The 20473-nt window shown below is 37.8% G+C and overlaps 1 protein-coding gene across 6 annotated transcripts in view; it reads left to right on the top strand.

The window, feature by feature from the left end:
- THRB (thyroid hormone receptor beta) overlaps window positions 1-20473 on the top strand; it is a 366959-nt gene that overhangs the window by 139391 nt on the left and 207095 nt on the right. For all 6 annotated transcript variants that reach the window (XM_032860972.1, XM_032860974.1, XM_032860971.1 and 3 more), the window contains one exon: window positions 17775-17846. The gene's annotated coding sequence lies outside the window, so the exon portion shown is untranslated. The remainder of the gene's footprint in view (window positions 1-17774; window positions 17847-20473) is intronic.

The following is a 20473-nucleotide window of genomic DNA, read 5'->3' as shown; positions in this document are numbered from 1 at the left end:
TATTTATTTATTTGACAGACAGAGATCACAAGTAGGCAGAAAGGCAGACAGAGAGAGAGGAGGAAACAGGCTCCCCGCCGGGCAGAGAGCCTGATGTGGGGCTCGATTCCAGGACCCTGGGATCATGACCTGAGCCGAAGGCAGAGGCTTTAACCCACTGAGCCACCCAGGCTTTCCCAATAATATTCTTGATAGCAATTTTTTTTCCCAATTAGGACCCGTTCCATAGTATCATGCTGCATGCAGTTGTCTCTATTCTGAAACAGTTCCTCACCTTTATGTTTCTTGACCTTGACACTTTAGGAGGGTACAGGTCAGTTCTTTTTGTGGAATGTCTCTCTGCTTGGATTTCTGATGTTTCCTCAATGTTGGATTCAGGTAGTAAGTTTTTGGAAGGAAGGAATATCACAGTAGTGATCTTGTGTCCTTTTCGGTGCATTGTATCAGGAAACATGATGTTGGTTTATTCCGCTATTGGTAATGATAGTTTTGATCACTTGGGTAAGGTGCAAATACCTTGAAACTGTACAAATACCATTTTCCTCCTCAAATGTTCGCCTACTAATGTTAGCATCCAGTGATGGTTTTCCAACTTCATCATTTCTTCTGTATTTATTAGTTGGCGTTGAACTCTGAAGAGCTTTCACTTTTCTCCTGTTTATTTATCCATAGATTTATTTATAACAGTATGGACTTACAGAGACATCCCTGACCCTTAGATTTTGAGCCTTCTGTGATCTTCCCCCACCAAGAATCACTGAGAACCACCCAGAGCTTCCATGGAGTGGGTTTGGAGCTTCTTAGGGTGGGGACATGGGAGGGTAGGTGAACGTGGAAATCTTCACAGTCATAGGGAATTTGTACTCTTATTCCCAAACCTAAGCCTTTTGGCTTCCTTCACTTTTACTCACAGGTTGACACTGTCATCCTGTCTTCGAGATCAGACACCCAGACAGATCCCATCATTATGGGCCAAACGTCAGTTCCCAATCAGTAGTAAAAGTTTTAGTCTAAAGGCTGGACGATGTTCCAAAGTGTTGAAGAAGTTTATCTTCCCATTATAACCTAGAAAAAACGATGGGTAAATCCTAGTAACTCTTTATGCTTCATGTGTTTTTCCAAAGTAAACATGTTTCTATCCAATTTGTGACAGCATCCGAAGTTCCTTTAAAACTCTCTTCTTAGAAACTTGGAGAAACTTGGAGGCCATCTCCTAGGTGCTGTACCTGTCCATCTTACTGAGAAATTGTCTACAAAATTTAGTAAGGTTTAGCAGGGGATTGTGGTAGTTTCGTTACCAAAGTCTCAGTATTTATAATTTGCTACACGGACCTGCTTTGTTAGATTGTGCTTTATTTAAATTAAGAATTTTTTCTAAAGATTTTATTTATTTTTTTGACAGACAGAAATCACAAGCAGGCAGAGAGGCAGGCAGAGAGAGAGGGGAAAGCAGGCTCCCCGCTGAGGAGAGAGGCCGATGCGGGACTCAATCCCAGGACCCTGAGATCATGACCTGAGCTGAAGGCAGAGGCTTAACCCACTGAGCCACCCAGCTGCCCCTAAATTAAGAATTTTTTTAAATGAACTTCTTAATTAAGTGGCTTGCAAGTAGCAAGGTTGTATAGGGGGGGGTTCTCATTTCCTTTTTTCCAATATAGAATTACCTGTCAAATATATAAATTCAGAAATAAATGATTAAACATTATCCTGTCCTCTTCCCCTCTACATCTGCCAGTGCAACAGTGAGCCTTTCCTGGTAGACCGTACAGACAGGCATGGTTCAGGAAAGAGACAAAGTAACCAGAAACAACATGAAAAATGGAGATGCTTCAGCATCTGTTAAATAATTGTTAAAATAATTGTGACTACCCTGTGGTCCTAGCTTGAATACGGCAGCTTCATTTCTTTGGACTGCCTTCATTTCCTTTTCAAAGCACTATAGAGACTACTCTCTTGCTCACTTTTGCCTGTGGCCGGCTTGACAAAAGGACTGGGGATTTATGCCGAGGGAATTCATGAGCGTGTGTGACGTTCACATTAACTGTGCAGGCTTTCAGCTGGGCCAACTAAAGCTTTAATGTAATTTATAAAGTACAGTTTTAAATTAGTCCTTACAGCCCATGTGAAAAATATACATATATAAGAAAAAGCTTTTTCTTTAAAACGTGGCCTTCCTTCATGCAGATATGTCCGGAGGCTAAGAAGCCATGTTTCATTTCTACTTTGCCTGAGATTCAGTGGTCTATCCAGTCTTCCTTTACTCTGTGTGAAACTAGAAATTTAACTCCCGAAATTGTCATTAAAGAGAAAATGGACAAAGTTTCCAGATATTTATGAATCAATGCATGAATAAAATAGAATTTATAAAGAAAATGCATCATTACTTTTTTTTTAACAATGGCTTTTATTTATTTACCTAGTTGTAAAAGCAATCCCTGCTTTTGGTGGAAATTTTCAACAACAAGAAAATAATAAAGACATTTAATACTCATCCTTGATTTCACTAGGCACTATTTGTAGTTCCTTGTAACACTGTGGAGTGTTTCTATGAATCTTTCTCTATGCATATGTAATAGTTACCCTTACACTTACAAAATGGTTGTATTCATGTTTTGTGTGTGCAGTTTTTTGAACTGCTTTTATATTTAACATGTTATTGTGAGTATGTCTCATGTTGTGGTTTGTAAGTACTAGTTTCAATGGCTGCACAAGTACTGTTTAAAGTATTTCCCCCCAGTTTGGAACTTGCAGGCCGCTTCGGATTTCATACTACTAAGACAAATACTTCTGTAGACATCGGTGCCTGAAAATCGTAGTCTATATTTTTTGGTTATTTCCCTGGAAGGCATCCATGCTTTCTTAGAGCTAACGTAGAAACAAAGCTTAGGATCCATTTCCTAGAAAAGAAGTGATCCATTCCAGCCCTGTTAAATTCCTTGTCCTTTGTGACTCTTTTTCGCGAAAGGAATGACCGGTCGAGTTCACATCCCTCTTTGGCCCACAACCTGGTCCTCACAAGGACAGCATTACCAAATTGTACCAGAGGGGTTGGCCCAAACCATGTTTTCCTTTCTTTGGGTGTGGAAAATAAGCCAGGATGGCACTTGCCCAACAGTGATCCAAGAATCTTTTGTAGAGAAAGTTATGTTCAAGAGAACAGAATTTTAAAATGCAAGTTTTATTAAGGTGAACTTTGTTCCTGCATCAGAAAGATTGTTTATTCTGACATGCCCAGACGCGTTCCTTCCAACGTGTTTGCTAGCTCTTCTTTAGACACAGTCTCAATGACCTGAGAGAGACTTTACACCCTGAAGAGAGAGATAAAGGAAACTCAAGACCATGAACTCCTTTATCACAGCAATGCACATAGATGCTCACACCATTCTTCACTGTCAATTGCAGAACTCTTTGTTCCTCTTTCAAAAACTGTCTTTGTGTTTCTCAGAATGAGCTGGCTCTGTCTCTCCCAGCTGTCGGAAATGCAAAAGAACTTCATGGAAAGCAAGAGTATATGTAGTCCCTGTAAGGTTAGAGGTGAGCTTCTGTCACTTCGTCCCAGTTGCCATCTGCTCTCATGTACCCTGGTGCTGCAGACATTGTTACAGTGGTGGGACAGGAAGTGTCTCTTACAGGTTATTGAGCTTCCTGTTCCCAGAGAAGCACAATCCAGCCCCGCTGGAGGACCTTTTCTCTCCCGGCTTTGCTCCGACTGATTTACGACATGACTTTGAAAGCATTAAGGACTTGTTCTGGAAAAGATCATGACAACTTATAACAATACGTACACTATAATACGTTAATATAAATTAGAAAAGAAAAAGAACAAGAAGGCAAATAAGGATGGGCACTACAAAGGAGCCAGAGGTTAGGTTAATATGCAAGATATATACCATGATTCATTTAATAGTGTTCTATCGAATGCTTAATATTTGCCAGGAACTCTGGACTTTTTTTTTTAAGATTTTATTTATTTATTTGACACAGAGAGAGAGATCACAAGTAGGCAGAGTAGCAGGCAGAGAGAGAGGGGGAAGCAGGCTCCCTGCTGAGGAGAGAGCCTGATGCGGGGCTTGATCCCAGGACCCTCAGACCATGACCTGAGCCAAAAGCAGATGCTTTAACCCACTGAGCCACCCAGGCATCCCTTTCTGGACATGTTTCTTAAACTTAGTTGCAACACAATGATGGGCCATGACTACATCTAGTAAGTGGTCACATTTTTAATGAAATGGGATGTAAAGGTTAGAACAGAGTAGACTAGAAAATATCACAGGGCATTACACTAAGGGATTATTTACTAAAAATGTATGTTTCAAGTTTATGTGTGTGTTTGTGTATTGGGTCATGATATAAAATGTGTTTATCATGGTTATAGTAAAAGAAAGTGTGAAAAACCCTGCCCTACAAGTATGCACATACCTAGGGCTGAGTTTTCTAGAAGCCAATGAGAAGAGGGAAGACATTAGTTACACAATTTTTGCTGCTCATTTCCTGCAAGAAGAACAATTTTCCCTATTCTTCATAAAGAGAAAAGTGAATAACATACTCTACAACTCCTTTACAGAAAACCCTGGTAACTTAAAGCTGTTTCTTTCAGCCTCCTGACCCTTCCCCCACCCTGTATTAGTGACAGCATTGTTTTACACTTTGCAAGATGTCTGAAATTTCCCCTGATGTATGCTATATGTCCCATCAGAATTCCTTACCATGCCTGACTGTGTTCTTATTAATACTAAGTAGGAAACACACATGTGATATTTCTTAAACTTTTCATAAATAAACTTACTCTTTGAAGCAGAACATGCTTATACTTTACATTAAAACATACTTTAAAACACATACATACATTCTATTAAGAATGGTAGTCACTTCCTAAGACAGTTTCATGGACCATTAATGTGTTGCAATTAAGTATGCAAATTGTTAACATACAGCTTGATAAGTTTTCACAAAGCACATATACCCATGTAACCACTAGTTAGATCATGAAATGGAACACTGACAGGAAGGACACCCTCTCCATGCCCCCATTCATGCTCTCCCCAAAAGACTGAACTCTTTTAAACTAGAGATTAATTTTGCTTTGTTTTGAACTTTATATAAAAGCCTCATGTAGTATGCATTTCTGGGTCTGACTTATTTTGTTCAATATTATGTTTGTGAGATATTCCATCATTGGTGACTTATTTCCCATTGTATACATATTCCATTCAACTGTGATGAATATTTTAATTCTTTCCAGCTTTTGGCTGTTGTGAAAAGGGCCGCTCTTTTTGTATGGGTTATTACTGAACATGTGTACACACTTACATTGGCTTTGAGGATGGAATTTCTGGTTCATAACTATATATTCAGATATATATATACAGATGGATACTGTAGAAAGGTCAAAGTGAGCATATTCTCACCAGCAGGGTATAAGATTTCCTATTTCTCCTATCTTCTCCAACCCTAGATATTGGCAGATTTTTTATTTTAGCCATCTGGTGGAGTGTATAGATACTTGCTTGTGTTTAATATTCATTCTGTGTATTCTATTGTTGGCCACAACGTTCTAAATAAAGTCAAATTTAGTAATCATATTATCCAGATCTATACCCTAATTCGTCTTAAAAAGAACATTCTACCAGTCACTGAGAGAGGTGCATTGAAATCTACTTCCTATTTGCATTTCCTTGATAAATGAGGAGGTTGAGCACTTTTTTATGTGCTTGTTTACGTTTGAATATCCTCTCATGTGAGGATACCAAGTCTTTGGCTATTTTTTATTGGATTATCCTTTTTCTTATGGATTTATAGGAGTTTTATATATATCTTGAATATGATTCCTTTGTCAGCCATATATATAGCAAATATTATTTTGCACTTCTCAGTCTTATAATGGTGAGCAGAAATTCCTAACTTTAATTACTTATTTTCCCTTTATTGTTCCTCATTTCTGTTTTTATTTTGCTTCTTTTTTTATCTCCTTTTTCCCTTATTGTTAGTGCTTTTTGTGTCATATTTAAGAAAACTTTCTTACTTAAAAATCATTAATACATTTCCCTATGTTACATTGAGACCAACGATCTACCTGGAATTGATTTTTCTGTGGTCTGCGAAGTCAGTGATATTACCACTACTTATTATTCAAAGCTGCCCCTGTCTTGCTGCAATGCAGGATCATCTTTAATGACCAGTGATAATATATGGGTTGGTCTGTTTCTAGACTCTTTTTTGAATTCTTTGATCTATTTGTTTATCCTTGTTTCAATGGCATACTATGTTGGTTAATGTAGATTCATAATAGGAAACTGGTGGTATTAAGTTCTCACATGTTCTTTCCAATGTTGCCTTCTTAGCTCATTGCTTTTCCATATAAATTTTAGCATTAGTTTGCTAACTTCCACTAAAAAATGCTTATGTGATTTTGATAGGGATTATATTGAGCTAATTTGGGGACAATCAGTATCTAGACAGTACTGATTCTTCCAATCTATAATTGTGTACTCCCACCTTCTTTTTTACTTTCAGTAAGCTAAGTGCAGCTTTCTGTATAGAGATCTCTCATATCTTTATATGATATTTAATTTTTAGATATTTTATATTTTTATGTTACTATAAATTTGATAATTTACTAGATTTTATTTTCTAACTGCTTGTTATTGCTATATAGCAATCTAATTGAATTTTGTACATTGATCCTATATCCAATGACCTCGCTAAATTCACTTATTAGTTTTACTAGTTTCTTTGTAGATGTTTTGGGTTTTCTTATACAAATTATAATGTGAGATTATAATCATAATTATACCCATGGTTCTATCTCTTCTTTTGGTTCAGTTTTTTTTCCCCCTTATTGCTGTAGCTAGGACCTCTAGTATAATGTTTAATAAAGATGTTTATAGATGATATCTTTGAATGTTTCCAAGTCTAAGAGAAAACTTGCAGTATTTATCATTAAGATGTTACAGGTTTTATCAGACTGAGAAAGTTTCATTCTAATCCTAGTTTGCTGAGAGTTTTTATCATGGATGGCTATGAATGATAGCAAATGCTTTTTTTCCATATCTATTGAGATAATCATATGCTTTTTTCCACTTTTCTATTAATAGGATGCTTTACATTGATTGATTTTTGAATATTAAACCAACATTCTATTTCTAGGATAAATTCCTCTTGCTTATAATGTGGTATCACTTAAAAAACAACTCAGGATTCATTTTGCTAATATTTTGTTTAGTATCTTTCCCCTAAGTTCATATGGGGTATTAGTTTATAAAATTATATTTTGTAATGTCCTTGCTGAGTTATGGGATCAAGACTACAATGACCTCATAAAATGAGGTTCATATAACGAATTGAGATATGATCCCTTTTTATCTATATTATGGATGAACTATGTGTTCCCTTTAGTGTATGGTAAAATTCACCAATAAAGCAGCTCAAGACTGGAGAATATTTTGTGAGAAAGTTTTTCAGTTCAAAAAAGTCAGTTTCTTGAAGGATATAGGACTATTCATATTTGTATTATTGTTTTCCTATTTGGGCAAAATTTTTTTGGTGGTTTATCCATTTCATCAATATTTTCAAATATTGCCATAAGGAGTCCATGTATCCTCTTATCTTTTTAATGTCTAAAATCTATAGTGATTTCCTTTTTTATTCCATATTTGTAATTTTTTGCCTCTTCTTCTTTTTTCTTAATTAACCTGGTTACAGGCTTATGGGTTTTGTTAGTATTTTTCAAAAAGAAATTTTTGGTCTGGGTTACCTTCTCTGTTACATCTCTGTTTTCTGTATCGTTAGTTTCTAATTATTATTTTTTTCCTTCCACTTTGTTTAATTTGGTATTGTCTTTACAACTTAATGAGATAGATAATTATGTCATTAATTTTCCGGTTTCCTTTTTTTCTAATAGATGCATTTCAGTATATGCATTTCCCTCCAAGGACACTTTTAGCTGCAGCTTACGCATTTTTTTTAACATTTTATTTATCTGTTTATTAGAGAGAAAGAGCCGGGGCATGGGGGAAGGAGAGGAATAAACACACTCCCCGCTAAGTGCAGAGTCTGACATGGGAGTCATCCCAGGACCCCAAGATCATGACCTGAGTGGAAACCAAGAATTGGTCACTTAACCAACTGAGCTACCCAGGTGCCCCAAGCAGCTTACATATATTGATATGTCATGTTTTCTTCATATTTTGGTTCATAATATTGATTAATTTTCATTGTGCTTTACCTTAACCCATGAGGTAATTGGAAATATACAGCTTAATTTCAAACATTTGTGATTATCTTATTGGGTTTTGTTTTTTTTTTTGGTCTATTTCTAGCTTAATTCCTCTGTGATTGGATAACATATTCTATGTGACTTTTGATCTTTGAAATTTTTTCAGATTTATTTGTTGCCCAGAGCATGGTAAATTTTGGCAAATGTTTAATGTGCATTCTGTGTATTCTATAGTTGTTGGCCACAACGTTCTAAAGTCAAATTTAGTAAACACGTTGTCCAGATCTATACCCTAATTCATCTTAAAAAGACCATTCTAGGGGCGCCTGGGTGGCTTAGTGGGTTAAAGCCCTGCCTTCAGCTCGGGTCGTGATCTCGGGGTCCTGGAATCGAGCCCTGCATCGGGTTCTCTGCTCAGCAGGGAGCCTGCTTCCTCCTCTTTCTCTCTCTTCTTTCTGCCGGCCTCTCTGCCTACTTGTGATCTCTGTCTGTCAAATAAATAAATAAAATCTTAAAAAAAAAAAAAAAGACCATTCTACCAGTTACTGAGAGAGGTGCATTGAAATCTTCTACTCTGATTATGGATTTGCTTGCTTTTTTTTTTTTAGTTTTAGCAATGTTGGCTATAATTTATATATTTTGAGACTCTGTTATCAGATGTGTTGTTCATATTTTAAATTGTTGTCTCCCTATGGATTGCTTTTTTTATCGTTATGCAATATCCCTTTGTATCTCTAACAATATCACTTATCATTAAATTTATGTATCTAATATGATACAATTTATAGGCATTTCTCCAATCCTTTTTATCTTTCAGATGTTGTGTCCTTATACCAAAATGTGTCTCATTTGAGCAACATTTAACTAGGGCTTTTTTTTTTTTCATTTAGTACATGTGTATTACTTGCAATGTTTAGTCTATTTGTATTTTGTGCAAGTACTGATATATTGGGGTTATAACCTATAACATTATTCTTGATTTTTTATTTACCCCCAGCTGTTTAGTGTTTCTTTTCCTTTCCCTTTTTTCCTTTTTTTAAAATTAATGAAGTACTTTGTCTCAATTGGCTTTTTAGTCATATATTCTTTATTTTTTTATTTTTTAGTGCTTAACTAGAATTTATAAATTGTTTTATTAATTTATTAGTGTACAATATAAAGTGTGACTGACTACTTTCCAGAAAATGTAGGGGCCTTAGACCATTTCAATTACATTTACCCCCCCACCTTTTGTGTTATTATTGCTTTTATTTTATCAATTTTACATACATTTTAAACTATAAGAAATTATAATTATTGTTTTAAAGAGTTAATATTTAGATTTGCTGCATATTTATTTTTTTTTAATTTAGTTTATTTTTTTTTCAGTGTTCCAGCATTCATTGTTTATGCACCACACCCAGTGCTCCATGCAATATGTGCCCTCCTTAATACCCACCACCAGGCTCACCCAACCCCCCATCCCCCTCCCCTCCAAAACCCTCAGTTTGTTTCTCAGAGTCCACAGTCTCTCTTGGTTTGTCTCCCCCTCCGATTTCCCCCCACTCACTTACTATTTTTATTGCTCATCATTCCTTCCTGTATTACTAAACTTCCATCTGAATTTTTTTTTCCTTCTACCTAATTTTTTTTCTTTTTTTTTTTTTTTTAATGTTGGTCTGCTGGTGGAAAATTCTCTTAGGATTGCTTATCTGAAGAAGTCTTCATTTTGCCTTCATTTTTAAATAACTTTATTCAGGTCCAATTGATATAAAACAAACTGAGTATATATAAAATACATAATTTGGTAGATGCTGACATGTATACACTGTTAAAATATCACTACAGTCGATATAATGAACATATCCATTATCACCAAAAGTTTCTTTATGCCCCATTTTGATCCTCCAGATGCAGAACATAACTTTGAGGGCATTTGCAACAAACTCATCTTTTCCTGGGCCTCTGCATTGAGTTCAGCATATAATACTTAAAAAAAAAAAAAAAAAAAGTCTTCCAACTAGGCCAGTATAATAATAACAATAACAGCTAATGCATATCATGTTTCTATGTGCCAGGAACAGTTCTAAGCACTTCACATATTTTAGTACTTGATTCATTGGATTTACTCTTCATCACAACTTTATGAATTGGGTATTATCATCAGGCCCATTTTACTACTGAGGAAGTGAGGTAGATACTAGAAGGTATCTCAGGGAATGATCGAATATGTGTATCCTTTGACCTGGTGAAAACCTTCTACCTGGAGATCCCCCAGTGTTTCAGTACTAAGCACAGATGTGTTATGTTGAATCTGTTAGTTTATTTTTATTGAGAAAAATTTGGAGAATATTTATAGGTATACAGAGTTAAATATAAATCACTAATAATCCAACCATCCAAAGATTACAACTTCTGGCAATTAATTGCATCCTTTGAGTCTTTTGCCATTATAGATAATACCACAGGAATGTCTTTGTTAGCTTTCTATAAAGTCATAATCATTTTTTAAGACAAATTCCGAGAAGTAGAAATGCTGAATAAAAGAACATGAAAAATGTGAAGCTTTTAATGCACTCACTAATGTTTTACTAGTTAAATGGGTAAAGGTGTAGGGGAGAGTACACAGTAAGCAGATGAATATCAAGGTGAATGACTGTCAGAGACGTCACATAGAAGAAAGAATATTTGAATCCCAGAGTACAGGCAAGAAAGCCTCCAAAGGATCTCTGATATGATGATTTTGTATAATTATTTTTTTCCTTTTGGAAAGAGAAAATGGATTTTAATTATTTTTCATACATAGCTTTCTTTTGGCAGATACCACTGGATTTAAAGATATATAGCCTCTCTCTTTCTCTCTCTCTCTCTCTCGTTGTTTGTTATTACTGTTAATTCTGTTGCTCCAATTACAGTTGTGTTCACTCAATCGAAAGAATCATTACAAAGTTCATTCTGGTATAGAATCTGGACTGACAGCCTCAATGCCCAGCTTCTGCGTTTGCTCCTTCACGGGTAGCGGTTTCCCTGCCATGCTTTGTTTGGAGATCCTCCGGGGGTGGTTCTCGGGAGTGATGAATGTCATCTTTGTTTAAGGGGGCAGGAGGGAGAATAATCTAATTCTACCAAAGAGAGACAACAGTAAACTGATCCTGTGTTTCCATTGCTGCTGGAAAAAGAACAGTAAATGACAGCAAAATTGAATAGCTTGATACTTGCACAGTATAAATCAACCAGCGGAAGAGATGTGTCGAGAAGGAGAGTGAGGATTTGATCTCTGCCTTTCAGTTTGCAGTCATTGTCAACCACGAAGTACAAAAGTTGGCCTGGCAAACCTCAGCTTCATCCAGGATGTCAGGGAGAGAGCCAAGAGATTTTTTTTCCCCTGCGGTTGCTCAGGATTGGTCTTTTGTGAATATGTTTACATCGGTGGATAAAGTTAGAGTACTTTAGTCATTTTGCTACAGTAATGTTTTTCAGACTGTGGACTATGCCCTATTAGAGGGTAATGAAATCCATTTAGCAGCAGGTCATTACTAACTTTTCCTTAGTAAAATAGTATATACAATAGAATAAAAGAAGATAGAGTTGAATGGAATAAAAAATGTCCAAGTGCAACACACAAGTAAGAATATTATTTTGTAGAACTTTTGTTTTAGTTAGATATATACACACACATCTATATGTAAGTTGCAGATTGAAACATACTTTTTATTGTGGGTCATGGTCAAATAATTACTGCCAGGAATTTTTTACATTTAGAGAATCCCCCCCCCAGGATTATTTTTGTATATAGACAATTTTCCATAAGTTGCTTGGAATTGAACAGATCAGACTTTGGGGGTTTGGGGTTGAGGTGAGGAAAGAAAGTTTTCATATTGACATGGACAGTAATTATCTTCTTGCTGACCAAAATTCCAAGTAGAAAAAGGGTAGACAGTTTCTCCTTTGCTGTCCTGCCTGCTGTTCCCTTGCCGTGCAGTCCATAGACTTCTATCTCCTTTTAAAAAAGAAGCGAAACAAAACAAAATCAACCAACAACAAAAACTCCAAGTAGAAAAAAATTAGGCTTATCTGAATCTGTCTTTATTGTGGTCCTATGTAGAAAGTAACTCTGATAATGACACCCCTTTTCAAATGTCAGCAAGAAAACACCCCAAGGGGAGAAAACTACCATAGTGTCATTCAAATACCAAACCCAAGGTCACCAGACTGACAAGAGGATTGTTTATGGTAATACTGTACACCTACTTGCCTGTGATTAGGGTTAAGAATTTACCATGAAGTTACTAGTAGATGATGGTAATAATGTTTTAATTTCAAATTTTTATGATAATTTCATATTAAAATAAGTTTTCATGGATCCAAGTTTTTTTCCCCCTAATTCATCTTTATTTAAATCTGTGTTAATTGCCTTGAATTAACATTAAGTAGACTCATGAACTTGGGTAAGATCCAGTTAGTGGCCCAACTGTATATAAGTAAGTTTCCCAAATTTGGGAAATACTCATATAAATATGTGTACACAGAACATATCAGTACGTAGTATGTTTTGCCAAATATATCCATTCATTGGTACTTCATCTGTATGAAACTAAAGAATAGTCAATACAATAAATAAAAACAGTTGCTCTAGAACAGTGGTTGCCTGGGGTGCTATTAGAAAAAGATTTGGAGATGGTGTTTATACTCAGTAATAAATAAATGTTGCATTTGATTAGTGATACCTTTGATGAATATGGGCAGTATCTTGTATGCATGGATTGCTTTTCTCTGTTTTATAGGGGAGGGAAAGGAATAGCAGACAGATCTAGCCCAGGGTTAAACCTTTTAGCATCTCTCCTTCTCATTTTATTTCTGTTCACATTCTGTTCACATACCTTATATTTGTTTGTCTGTTTCCTCCTTCCATTATCACTGCCACTCTTACATTTTTGATCTTCATTAAAAGAAGTATTTATAGATTTCTAGATTGTGTTCCTTCTGCTGGTGCTTACAGTTTTGATAGGAGCAGGGGTCATGGGCTCCCCTGAAAGCCATGTGAAAGCTAGGTGCCATCTCTCAGAAAACCAAATACTTACACAAACACCTGCCAGTTTGTTCAGAAGGGTTGTGAATTCTCTGAGGTCTGTACTTAATTAAAAACCCTTAGTCTAGTTGTCACCCTCCAATCTACATCCCTCCAGTGTCTATCAGAGTAATGTTCCTAATGCACAATTTGGATCGTGTAACTCTCTGCTCAGAACCATCTCATTTCCTGCTGTCCTCGGAACAGAAGTCCAGTCTGACTGGAATCCAGACTCCTTCACGCTCTCACTTTTATAGGCCCATTATCCTCTCCACACCCCTGCCTCCTCCTCCCAAATACACAACCTTCTAAGGCGAAACAGTACACCTGCTATTTCTCACAATACTGCCTGCACTTTGCTTCCACAGTTGCTGCTACCTGAACCTCCTCTCCCTCACTTTTTATCTGTTAAAGCCCTTTCTAACCTTTAAGCACAGTCTTTCTGAGTCTAGTATTCTCAGATGTAGCCCTCAGCACTGAGTAACACTTTGTATAGTGTCTTGCACATTGTGGTGATAAATTTCCCCTTTGCCCTCAGATCCTTCCATTGAATCACTGAGAGCCTTGCCCCTGTGGGTTGTGCTGTCCTGGTCCCTGAGTCCAGCTGGCCTCCATTTGGGTTCAAGCCCTGGAAAGTCCACAGGGAAATGGAAGACTGAGGAAAGAGAGAAGTCAGGGTATTTCTTCTCCACACTCCCTGCTTCACACAATATCTTAGATAAAGATCATGTCTCTCCTCTAGGGCTTCAGCTCCAATGAGAGAGGCCCTTCGAGCTTCTGCTGGGTGACCTTGGCCCCAGGACCCCAGTATTGATACTCCTTTTTGCCCTGTAGCTCAAGGATTTGCTGCAATTATTCAGCTCCTCGATGCCTCATTCTCCCGTTGGCCTTTACATCTTTCCCTTCACCTGCATGGTGAATTTCCTACATTGTAGCCCTTCTGTTTAAATGCCTAGACCAACTTATATTTTCCCAGTTGAACCTTGAGTGATACAGCTCATTTGGTGGATATTTGCTGGATTCTATTACCTAATTTTAAACCATCTTCCAGGTGGGGATTTTGGGGTTTTTTTGTTTTGTTTTGTTTTGTTTTAGTGAACCAGATGTATGCCCTGTATCAGTTATCTAGTACATAGTAGCATTGAATAGGGTTACTTGGGGTAGTAACAAATTATCTCAAAACTCAATAATTAGACAAAACTGGTGTTTATAAGTTCAAGAGTCTCAGGGTTGGTGGGGTGGATTTTTCAACCTCCTTCCTATGTGTTAGCTGTGGGTCAGCTGGGTGGCTCTGCTCATCTTGCCTAGCTGTCACACTTATACGGCCTGACTAGTCTAGGCTGATCCAGGATAGCCTTGGCAGAGACCACTGACGTGAGTCAACTTCATTCCATGTTTCTCAACCGTGACAGGCTAGGTGAAGCATCTTCTCATAACAATCACAGAGGCGCAAGAAAAAAACACATAAGCGCAGCAAGAACTTTTTCAGACTTCTACAAACAGCATACCTGCTAACATTCCATTGGCCAAAGCAAGCCACATGACTAAAACCAGAATCAAAGGGGACAGTAAACTAGATTTTACTAAAAAGGCTGTTCTTTAGTGCAAATTTACATGACCAAACAGTAGGTACAGGGAGGGATGAAGAATGTAGGCCATAATGCAATATAGTCTATCTCGGACTTCAGACTGAGTCAAAAGAGATAGATAAGTAGACGACAGATGACATTTTTTTTTCTGCCATATTAACCCTTTTAAAACAACTTTGTAATAAAATACACATGATGTATTTGCTCATTTGTTGGGTACGTTTGTACATAGTTACTGACTAAAAAAGAGATTGACCAAGTAAAGAACCATTTATAAATAACGTATTAATAAACCAAGTTAAAAGAACTTTATTTATCCTTTAACCTTCAATTTGCATTAATTAGGAACAGTCACGGGAAATTGTGCCAACTTCACCTCAGGTCAGATGGCTCAACAAAATGAACTGTTTCATGCCTAGAAATAAATATATTCCAAATATAAATACGAATCAGTTACAAAACAGATTCTTTTGAAAGCACAAAATAACCACACTGTTAATATATTTGTGCCCCAATGAAAAATGTGTAAATAGCACACATTCTAGGCTAAAGTTGTCCCAGGGAGTGATCCTCATTTTTGCTTGGATCTCATGTAAACACAACTGCGCAGACTCCTTTGAACCATGAGCAAATCCATGGCCCCCAGTTTTCTAAAGAGAAGAAGAATTAAAAATGGGCATGTTTGAGTTGGAAGGGTCTGGGGCTTAACCTTGCTACTTGAAATTTCCTTCTTCGCTAAGGAATCACTTTGAATTTCTCTGGTTGGTGTACTCTAATTTGGTTTGATCTTGGTTTGAGACACACATTGAAAGAGATACTATCTGTTGGGTTTATGGCAAAACTAGGAAGCACCCTCAGTCACACTGTTTTTCAATTTCCCCTCTGAAGTTTTATCTTAAAATCTGGGCCTGTTCTTAGTAACTCAGAATGAGGCCCATGACATCTTACTACTGGGATGAGATTGCTAGCTGGCCTTTTCTTTACTGTTTGGCTTTGGGCAAAAATGTTAAACCTTCCTGTGCCTCTTCTTGCCTCATCTGATAAATGATCGTATGACCATTGTGAGGATTAAACTAAGTAAAAACATTAGCACACCCAGCCCACAAAATGTTCTTAATATAGGTTATGTATAAAATGCGTATTATTATGAATCATTATGTGAGAATTTTTAGATTGTTTTCAGTGAGTCAGGTTCACATAGATTCTTCAAAATACAAATCAGACTTATACCCTCAAAAAATAAATGGGGTCCAGTATTTTCATACAAAAGGCACAGTTAGTTTTTAAATATCAATGTCAAGGATAGTGGTGTATAGTTATTTATACTCACCATAAAGCCACAAAGACAGTTACAAACACTAGCTTCTTCCTGTGCTTGTCCATTTATTCTTTGAGAACTCTTTTAGAATAGGCTTCTTAAAAATGTCTTGGTCTTCAGCCTCGTGCTATCAGATTCTCTGATGTTCTAGAAAACAGTGAGGTGATGTTGATGGCTGGAGATTTAAAGTCTGTTACAAGAGCAGTGGCCAGAGACCGATAAAAGCAGACAAATACAACTCCAAAGTCTTCCATCGTGTTGTTTTAAAAGGGAAGAAAATGAATAAAAACAAATCTGTTTTTCCTTTTAACACCCTGAGTGTCCCTTCTGCATGGAGTCACGGAGTAAAAGAGCCACTGTGAAAACAAGACACAACAGCATCCTGAGGACCTCAGAGTCCACCACAGCGGAAACACACATCCGCACATGCCTGTGCACACCCACACACACCCAACAATCACTTTAATGATATAACAAGGGCTTTTATGGTGCTATAATGTTGGGTGTTGAGTGAAAAGACAATGACTGAGCATATGTTCATCCAACATGGCAGCTACAAGGAATGTGACAGACCAACACGGTTAGTTCTCACACAGACGACGTTGAGTCAAAAATGGAGAACATTAGATATCCATCCAGAGACTCATGTCGTAGAGATCAATTTGAAATGCACAAACACCGTTCATTGTCTTGGATGCACATATTGTATATATATGTAAAAAAAAAAAAGTGGACTAGGAAAAGACAAACAAATTCATGGTCTGGCCAAAGAGCGGAGTTGTCAAGATTACACCTATGCTCTCTATTTTTTAATTAAAAAAAAAAAAACAGTTATTACAAAATTTACCAATGGTCCCCCCCAAGGCAGCAGGAATGCAGACATCAGCTCTGCTAAACTCTGTTTTTCTGAGTTCTAAGTTCCCCACAACAACCACAGGAATTGTGGGACTCTAGTTAACTGAAAAGCAACTTCTCGCTTGCTTTTTACACAGATACTCCGAGCGGTCCTCTGCTGAACAGGTAGTTGCCCCCGTGCATTTGGCTCTCTCTTTCATCTGTTTACACGTGTGAGCTGTGTCTCCAGCATAATCACACTGAACACAATCTAGACAGCTCCATAGTTCCAAGCCCCGCTACATCCCCTGATGAACACCTGTCCTTTCACCACAGGTGGGGGATGCTACTGCTGGTTGAGACTGATCCTAGGAACTGTCCTCTGAGGCCAGCCATACCTTCTTTAGCACAAAATCTCTACACTGTTTAAGATTTACATTTGCCTTATAACCATCTTCCCAAAATTCCCGCATCTTGCCCACAGCAAAGTAGATCTTTGGGATCCACAAATGTTGTCCTATGCCTATAATGTCTTATTTACACTTCTGTGTTCAAGTTCCTTTCTCTGAAACCATCACCCCTCTGGAATGAGATTTTTATCTCAGTCTATTTGCATGTATTCAGAATCAGAGACCGCTCTGAAACCAGACCCTATTTAAACATAGAAAGAAGAGCAGTTGCAGATTAAATAAATGTTGGGGAACTTAAAAAAAGTAAAGAAAAACAAAAACAAACACTTCTATTTACCTTCTTGTGTTTCCTTTTTTCCAGATCTGCGGTTTCCCTCCCGTTGGCCGTCCTGTGAGGGTGCCAGCTTCTGCGCATGATTTAATGGATCAGAAGGTCAGATATCAGGCTTGACTTGGCTGTTCGCAGATTCATGATTTTTGTGATTAATTGTCACTTTTTAGCATGAGGGGAATTACCTGCTAATTTGTGGCATTGCTGCTCTTATTACTTAACATAGTTTTGACATCTGCAGACATTCCGGAGGAATATAAAACATTAAATGGGCTGGAAAAACATAATGGAGAAAAGGAAGTCTGCAAGAATTAATTTGGGGCGAGAAAGGTAATAATTGGACAACGAGAGAGAGGAGCTGTATTTCACTTGTTATGTGGGGAAGTTGTGCTCAAGGAAGATTGAGCAGCCCTCTCCAACTGCCTTTTCCTTGTGTGCTTAAAAAAAAAAAAAGGTGTCAGGAGTAGCTAATCGGTGGGTTATAGGTTAGAGCGGTGGGATAGGGCTCGGCACCTGCGCAGTGCCCATTCCCTTGTTTCCTGGACAAGCCCTCAATTCTCCCTCTGGTCCCCAGATGTTTGGTAATGTCAAGCAGCCTGTTTGGAAGGCTAGGTTATAATTTGGAACCCAGTTTGTTTACATTATTATAACAAGAGTTTCAGTTTGTCTCTGCAGCAAAGATTATGTCAGCACTTTCCTTTCTGTGTTTATTATTTTTAGCAGTTTAAAAGCTAACCGTGAAAAATGGCTTTCTGGCTGTCAGGTGACGTTCCGGCTGAGCCAGGGTCTGGTGGAGTCTATAGAAATGCTCCCGGGCTGTGAGAGTGGGTCTTTTGAATGCTGTCTTTGTGCCTCCCCTTGCCCAGGGCCTCTGGCTTATTGTCTGGGCGCCTCAGTTGGGGTGATGCTATCTGATGGTAACCACAGCTAGTATTACAGTGCTCAGTGCCCTGGCCCTCCCTGGGGGCCCCCAGTCTGGCTGCCTCTGTCTCCCAGCCCTCCCTCAAGGGAACTATTCAAAGCTCTCATATCAGAAAGCACTATTTGCAATTTATAGAATGTTCGAGGGAAAAGTATCAGTAAGGATCACCTGGGCCTGCAGGTCTCTAACATTTTTTTTTTTTTTAAACAAAGAACCTTCTCCCAAATGAAATCTCCTAGAGAACCCCAATTTGCAAGACACAGAAAAGTACAGCTGTTCTGTTTGAAGGGAAGGAGCGTTGTCACAAAGCCCACCCTTCAGCCTCCATCTTCACCCATCCCAATCAAATTGACTCCTCAGGCCCCCCTCATCGCTCCCAGGAGACCTCGTGACTCCTCAGTGGAAGGAGTGGAAAGGCAACCCCTTCCACTTACAGATAAGGAAACTAAGAGGTAATTTTTAACAGGCTTCAAACATGAGACATTAGATACTAAGCCACAGAGAAGTGCACCGTGTACTAATCCATTTTCATACAGCTCTAGAAAAGACAAAACTCATCTATGATGATAGAAATCAAAATAGTGGTTACCTGGAGGAAAAGACGGGAGTGCCTGGGAAGGGGCATAAGGGAATCTTCTAGAGCGATCGAAATGCAGAACTTTATAGAAGTGCAGGCTACACAGCATTTGTCAAAACCCCTCTGTGCTTTGTACTGTCTATAAAGTATACCTTCATCAAAATATAAAAACAAAGAGGGAAAATAAGGCAACAGATAAATGAATTCGGCATTGGATACATAGAAATACTTATGAGCTTCCTTAAATATTGAAAATACTAATGAACTTCCTTAAAGTTATGTGGATTATTTAGTGAGTGGGCTCTAAGATCATTAGGCAGTTTTGGAGGACAGGAGACTGTGCTCCTTTTCAGGAATTTTCTTTGTTCAATAATCACTAAAGCCAGGACAGGGGGAAAGTTCTCAGAGAATACCAGACAGTGGGACCACAGACTGCCTTTTGGGGTCTTCTAGACTGTGATATGGCTAAAGGTGATATGTGGGCAGTCACATCATGGAAATCTTGAGCACAGTACTTGGTGAGTGAATTGATTTCACATGTACCGTCAATGTATCAATAATGTTCCAGAAAGACTTCAGAATTTGTGAATCCTTTGCTCCCTCATCTCAGTGTTTTTCCATCACCTATGAAAGGCAGGATTCCCTTTCCCATACCTTAGTGGAGTGGAACTTCTGGTGACTGAGATTGGGATTCGGGCCTCCAGAGACACCTGTGGAATAGGGCTATTTCAGGTTTGGTCTTTCTGCTTTGAGCATGTGTGTCAAGGACTCTCAAACAATTGGCTTTGTACCTGTACCTTTGCCGTAGGCACTTTGACCCTTAAAAAAATAATTTTTTTCCCTGAAATATTTTGCACCAACCCTACTTAAATTTTTTTATTTGTATGTCTTAGAATTCCGGCAGTAACAGGAAAGGTAATTGTTTGGGTTGAAGTGCAGCTAAGGACATAGGCCGGCCTGATGGAACCCAGCAGCCAACTCTGCATTTAGAGCCTGATGAGAACACTAAGCAGGCAGAAGGAAGGGAAATGGTTCGGTTTGGTTTCTTTTTTAGTATTCATTTTTAATGATTTTAAGGTTTTTTAAATTTAAATTCCATTTAATTAACATACACTTTATTATTAGTTTCAGAAGTAGAATTTAGTGATTCATCAGCTACATACATACAATACTCAGTGCTCATTCCATCAACTGCCATCCTAAATGCCCATCACCCAGTTACCCCATCCC

The sequence above is a fragment of the Lontra canadensis genome, unplaced genomic scaffold (genome assembly GCF_010015895.1).
Source record: "Lontra canadensis isolate GAN:19392208 unplaced genomic scaffold, GSC_riverotter_1.0 scaffold20, whole genome shotgun sequence".
NCBI lineage: Eukaryota > Metazoa > Chordata > Mammalia > Carnivora > Mustelidae > Lontra > Lontra canadensis.
This window is presented reverse-complemented; position numbering and strand designations above follow the sequence as displayed.